At 39.3% G+C, this 6700-nt stretch overlaps 1 protein-coding gene across 5 annotated transcripts in view; it reads right to left on the bottom strand.

Annotated features, from left to right (window-relative positions):
• Window positions 1-3698: 3698 nt before the first annotated feature.
• The window catches only part of samd11 (sterile alpha motif domain containing 11), an 89961-nt gene continuing 86959 nt past the window's right edge, over window positions 3699-6700 (bottom strand). For all 5 annotated transcript variants that reach the window (XM_014146020.2, XM_014146019.2, XM_014146018.2 and 2 more), the window contains one exon: window positions 3699-6700. This exon is cut by the window's right edge and continues 1501 nt beyond it. The gene's annotated coding sequence lies outside the window, so the exon portion shown is untranslated.

The raw sequence follows: 6700 nt of genomic DNA, 5'->3' as shown, positions 1-6700 counted from the left end.
GGACAACGAATGCAATTGCATTTTATCGATGACACTTGGAATGCACAGAGATACCATGACGAGGTCCTAAGTACCATTGACGTGCCTTTCATCCGCCGCCATCACCTCATGTTTCAGCATGATAATGCACAGCCTCATGTCGCAAGGATCTGTACATAATTCCTGGAAGCTAAAAATGTCCCAGTTCTTCCATGACCTGCATACTCATCAAACATATCACCCATTGAGCATGTTTGGGATGCTCTGGATTGACTTGTGCGACAGCGTGTTCCAGTTCCTGCCAATATCCAGTAACTTCAAACACAGCCATTCAGAGAAGTGGGACAACATTCCACAGGCCAGAACCAACTGCCTGATCAACTCAAATCGAATGAGATGTGTTGCGCTTCATGAGGCGAATGGTGGTCACACCAGATACTGACTGGTTTTCTGATCCTAGCCCCTACTATTTTTAAGGTATCTGTGACCAACAGATGTATATCTGTATTCCCAATCATATGAAATCCATACAATAGGGCCTAATGGATTTATTTCAATTGGCTGATTTCCTTATATGAACTCTAACTCAGTAAAATCTTTTTGAAATTATATTTTTGTTCAGTATAAAATAATTGCCTCCACGGATATGGTCTGATTTTGGCTAGGCTATTTTGAAGCAAGGTTTTACCTCAATATGTAGTAAAACTTTCCAGTTTCAAACAATTAAGTATATGTTTTCAAAATGCAAACTGCCTACAGCTCATTGCAAAGTGTTGTGTGACACGCTGATTAAGCCTGCCATTCGTTGCCTATGCATTTGCTGTTTGATATGCTGTAGCAGCAGGTCTGATACTGTCTGACAGATTTTCCGCTCAAAGGCTCTGTATCTGTGTGCTGTATACGTGTGATAAGATGCATAACGAATCTAGACTACTATACATGTGCCAATTTAATTCCACAAAATTATTCAAATTAACCTGTAGACCAAATAGCATGACAAGTCAAATGTATTTACATCGACTGGCATTTCCATCAAAGAATAGGCTAAAAAGCATTATTTCGCAATAGATTTTTTTTCTCCTTCTCCGGGACAATTGGTCAGTGAAATCAGCTTTTCAGACTTCTGAGTGATTAACCGAAATATTTTTTTATTTTTTTATATTTTTTTAACGAATTGACCAGTTCGTTTGTTTTTTACTGGGAGCTCAATGCACACACTGCACAGTTTCTCTAGAGATAAATCAGATCCAGCTGAACTGTGCGATGTAGTAGGGTGTTGTAATTTCCAACAGGCCAATATCCTACATGTGGCAATTAACCACAGTAACCGGGTTTCCATACAACCTTTTTATGCGAGTAAAGAACATGTCAGATAAAAACATGTAACGACAGGCCTAATAGAAACAGAAGATTTGTTGGTCAACTTTCCAAATGTCGACAACAACAAAAAATGCTATAAGGTGGGATATTTTTGTGTCTGTTAAATTAATTATGCGAGAAATGTAGGTGGAAAACTTGGAGTCACGCAATGACGTGGTCATTGCAGGCTACAGATTAAGTAAGTTATGATGCTTCATCTGGAATGCTTTTCCAAAAGTCTTGAAGGAGTTCCCACATATGCTGAGCGCTTTTGGCTGCTTTTACTTCACTCTGCGGTCCAACTCATCCCAAACCATCTCAATTGGTTTGAGGTCGGGTGACTGTGGAGGCCAGGTCATCTGATGCAGCACTCCATCACTCTCCTTGGTCAATTACCCCTTGCACAGCCTGGAGGTGTGTTGGATCATTGTCCTGTTAAAAAACAAAGTGCAAACCAGATGGAATGGCGTATCCCTGCAGAATGCTGTGGTAGCCATGCTGGTTAAGTGTGCCTTAAATTCTAAATAAATCACTAACAGTGTCACCAGCAAAGCACCCACACACCATCCCACCTCCTCCTCCAAGCTTCACGATGGGAACCACACATGCGGAGATCATCCGTTCACCTACTCTCTCACAAAGACATGGAGGTTGGAACCAAAAATCTCAAGTTTGGACTCATCAGACAAAAGGACAGATTTCCACCGGTCTAATGTCAATTGCTCGTGTTTCTTTGCCCAAGCAAGTCTTCTTCTTGTTGGTGTCCTTTAGTAGTAGTTTCTTTGCAGCAATTCGATCATGAAGGCCTAATTCACGCTGTCTTCTCTGAACAGTTGATGTTGAGGTGTGTCTGTTACTTGAACTCCGTGAAGCATTTATTTGGGCTGCAATCTGAGGTGCAGTTATTTGGCGATTTCTGAGGCTGGTAACTCTAATGCACTTGTCCTCTGCAGCAGAGGGAACTCTGGGTCTTCCATTCCTGTGGCGGTCCTCATGAGAGCCAGTTACATAGCACTTGATGGTTTTTGCAACTGCACAAAGTTTTTGACATTTTCCGCAATGACTGACCTTCATGTGTTAAGGTAATGATGGACTGTCGTTTCTCTTTGCTTATTTGAGCTGTTCTTGCCATAATATGGACTTGGTCTTTTACCAAATAGGGCTATCTTCTGCATACCACCCCTACCTTGTCACAACACAACTGATTGGCTCAAACGCATTAAGAAGGAAAGAAATTGCACAAATTAACTTTAACAAGGTACACCTGTTAATTGAAATGCATTCCAGGTGACTACATCATGAAGCTGGTTGAGAAAATGCCAAGAGCATGCAAAGCTGTCATCAAGGCCAAGGGTGGCTACTTTGAAGAATCTCAAATATAAAATATATTTTGATTTGTTTAACACTTTTTTGGTTACTACATGATTCCATATGTGTTATTTCATAGTTTTAATGTCTTCCCTATTATTCTACAATGTAGAAAATAGTAAAAATAAAGAAAGAAAAACCCTTGAATGAGTAGGTGTGTCCAAACTTTTGACTGGTACTGTATATATATATATATCATTTCTTTGTCTTTGGAAATTGGTCTCTAAAATGGGGGCGACCTGCGGGCCACCAGTTGCCCATCCCTGATGTAATCTGTATCTTCAAGCTGTTGGCTAGAGCACACATGCAACTACCAGAGAGGGCACACTCGCTATATAATGCAATTTTGGGGGGGGGAGAGAAAACCCGCAGTCGAGTTGAAAATGCATTGGAAACACATTTAACTTTTATTCAGTACTTGGGAATTTAACCAGAAAAGGTATTTTTATGTGCGTTATGTCATCACACACAGCTTTTTATCCTCAACAAGTCAATTTGATGGAAACACATCTCTGATGGAAAAATGTGCAAATGGCTTTTATGGTTATTTAAGCATATTCACATGAAAATCTGTTGCCAATTGGATGGAAACCTAGTTTGTGACCATAATCCACTGCACATCTACTTGTCTGGTCTGTTTTTTTTTTTACGCCTTCTACGGAACAGACCGAAGAAGGGCTGATATTGAGGGGTTATAGAGAGCAGCTGTTGCTTCGCGAGTTATCGCTTCCTGAAAATACGTGATCTAAGTGATTCATTGTTGGTATTCAGCAGTCATGCAAGTATGCCTTATTTACTTTGAAGAACTACAAAATAGTTATTTTTGTCAGGCCGCATATGTCGTAGCTCTATAGAGATGAGTTGATGACTTGGAATGAAAAAATAAAGATATCAAATAAAACAAATGTAATATACACAGCAACTGAAATATTTTATTAAAGTAATGTGAATAAATGATGGTTAATAAGGAATAAGCAGTAATGGGCAGTTACTACTATCATGAGACTTTTATTAATTATTTTATTCTGTGATACAGCATTCAACCCAAATAATTAAAACCGAAATATAAAACCGTGATTATTTTTCAATAATCTAAATGAAACCGAACCAACTTCAAAAAGCACAAGTCACTCAGCACTATAAATTATCGTCCAAAAGCGGCTATTAGGCCTACCGGCTAATGGAAACCCTGTTGCATACAGTACCTGCACACAATAGCAACCAATTGAGTAGAGCTGAAGACCAAGCCAATGAAATCCCAGCAGAAATCCCAGCAGTGACCAATACATGTCAGTTTGACAGCTTCAGTGGAAACTGTTTTCTTTGAAGGATAAAGGTGGGTGTGAGTGCTCGCGTGTGCACTTTTCTTTTTTGTGTGTGTGTGTGTGGAAGGGTCAGGTTTATCCCCACAGGCAGGGAGGCCTTGGCCTGCGGCAGAACCTCACACTCTGACAGCTGGTGTTGACCTGAACCATGCCCCCAGGAGTCCACTCTCCTACAAACACACACCATCCAACAGTCAGAGAAAACACTACAAAGAGTATTCACTGACTACTACTATCACTGACTGCTAGTATTCAAGTGAGGAGAGAAAAAAGTAGTTGAGCGTTTCTGACAGTTGGATGGCTTATCTTGGCAAAGGTGAAATGCTCACTAACAGGGATGTAAACAAATTTGAGCACACCATTTGAGAGAAATAAGCTTTTTGTGCATATGGAAAATTTCCTGGATTTTTATTTCAGCTCATGAAACATGGGACCAAAACTTTACACGTTGCGTTTATATTTTTTTTCAATATATATTTCCCGAGCTTTCTTATATCTCCTGTATATAGGACAGACACTTCAAACTTATTCCTTGTTATAAAATGTTTTGCTGTCTTTTTTGCCATTTATGAATGTGTTATTCAACGCGTTTCTATGGGCTATAGTGGTAAAGGCTAAATTCAATATTTTATCAAATAATGAAAACAAAAAAAAAAGTTGACCTAAATTGTAGGTCCTAAAATTAAAAATCAAATAGCTAAATTATCCATGGTATGACCATCTTAAAACAATTCCAGTTTCAATTCTAGTTTAGTATCCCCCTCCCCAATGGCTTAGACTTTGTCAGCTTTTTTTTTTTACCGATCTACCAATCAGTGTCCTTCTTTGCGGACCATTGGAAAACCTCCATGGTTTTTGTGGTTTAATATGTGTTTGAAATTCACTGCTCGACTGAGGGACCTCACAAATAATTGCATGTGTAGGGTACAGAGATCACAGGAGGCTGGTGAGGGGAGAACGGCTCATAATAATGGCCGTAACGGCGCAAATGGAATGTGTTTGACGTTTTTGTTACCATTCCACTAATTCTGCTCCAGTCATTACCATGATCCCGTCCTCCCCAATTAAGGTGCCACCAACCTCCTGTGACAGAGATGGGGTAGTCATGGCCGTTACTACATATGAGGACACAGAGGTTTAGACCTCTGTCATTTTTTATAATTTGAAAAAAATGATAACAAAAATATATATTTTGTACACAATAAAGAAAATCAGTTACGGGTCAAAATCTAATTATTGCATTGATCAAAGCTCAGAGCGCTTATATTATTGATCTGACAATTCTAATCACACTGCCTCTTTGGAAATGAGTGGAATCGTGAACAGCGGTTTGTTCGTTATGTTCTCGTGTCCCCCTGATTTGCCTCCCTGATTTGCCTTTTTAGGGGGGCCTGAGACCTGAAACGAACTACCCCAGCTCGCAGCTGGCTCAAGTAGCCAGCTAGAGAGTCAGAGATGCTGCTGACAGTGTATTTGCGAGATGCTGGACAAAAGGCAGTTTTAAAACTGTCCCATTACTCCTGCTACGTCTACAGACATCCCCCAAACAAACAAAAACTGACTCTTGGAGAATGAGTGCACATCTGGTAAATACTTGATTATAGATTATGTCAGTCAGTCAGGTAGTTGTCTACCGGCAGAGACTTTTATTCAAGTAACGTTCAAGGGCTCTGGTTACTATTGCTGAGCCAGCTAGAAGGATGAAATAAGAAGCCAATGTTAAACGGAGCCTACCTCAGCAGGAGTAAAAAAATACACTACTAAGTTCTCGTAATAACTTTGCTTTACAGAGAGTAGGCTACTGAAACAGGCAGTGATGTAGCGCTCAGTGGTGAGGCTAAGGCAGGCTGCAATGCATGCAGGAGGAAGCAGAGGAGACCGAGAGAGAAAGAAAGCAAGCAGAGGTTAGTACAGTGGTTTCCAAACTTGGGGTCGGGGCCCCATGTGGGGTACCCTGAGAACATCTGTACTAATCTTATCAAACAAGTTAGGAATGAACTAAAACAAACAAAAAATATATATGTTTCAATGAACATCTCCACATGGCCTATATTCCCTATAGGCCTACATTAAAATGCACCAAAAAAAAGCAAACTATACAGTTTTAAAAATGTTAAATGTTTTTGTTTTGTCACTGCTGCTACGTGTCAGTGTAAATCATTTCTCATATTTCTCCCCATTCAGGGGTATGACGTTACAATTGTATAGATAATAGGCTATGTGTTGAATTTACAGCCACCAAGGTGATAATGGCTGGTGTCATTTTTGTTTGTTATTACTGTTCTCCAAATATAATTTACATTGGAAAAAAAAGAAACTGGTTATGGCCCTGGGGGTAGTCATTTAAAAATCATGTTAAACACTACTATTGCACAGTCCATGCAACATATAATGTGACTTAAGCACATTTCTACTCCTGAACTTATTTTGGCTTTTCATAACAAAAGGGTTGAATACTTATTGACTTGACATTTCAGCTTTTCATTTTTAATTAATTTGTAAACATAGTTCCACTTTGACATTATGGGGTATTGTGTGTAGATCAGTGACACAAAATCTAAATTTAATCAATTTTAAATTCAGGCTGTAACACAACAAAATATGTAAAAAGTCAAGGGGTGTGAATACTTTCTGAAGGCACTGTACATCAAAAGTCCTAATAAATATTA

The sequence above is a fragment of the Salmo salar genome, chromosome ssa15 (assembly GCF_905237065.1).
Source record: "Salmo salar chromosome ssa15, Ssal_v3.1, whole genome shotgun sequence".
Taxonomy (NCBI): Eukaryota; Metazoa; Chordata; class Actinopteri; order Salmoniformes; family Salmonidae; genus Salmo; species Salmo salar.
The sequence above is the reverse complement of the archived record's forward strand: the minus strand, read 5'-3'. Positions and strand labels throughout refer to the sequence as shown.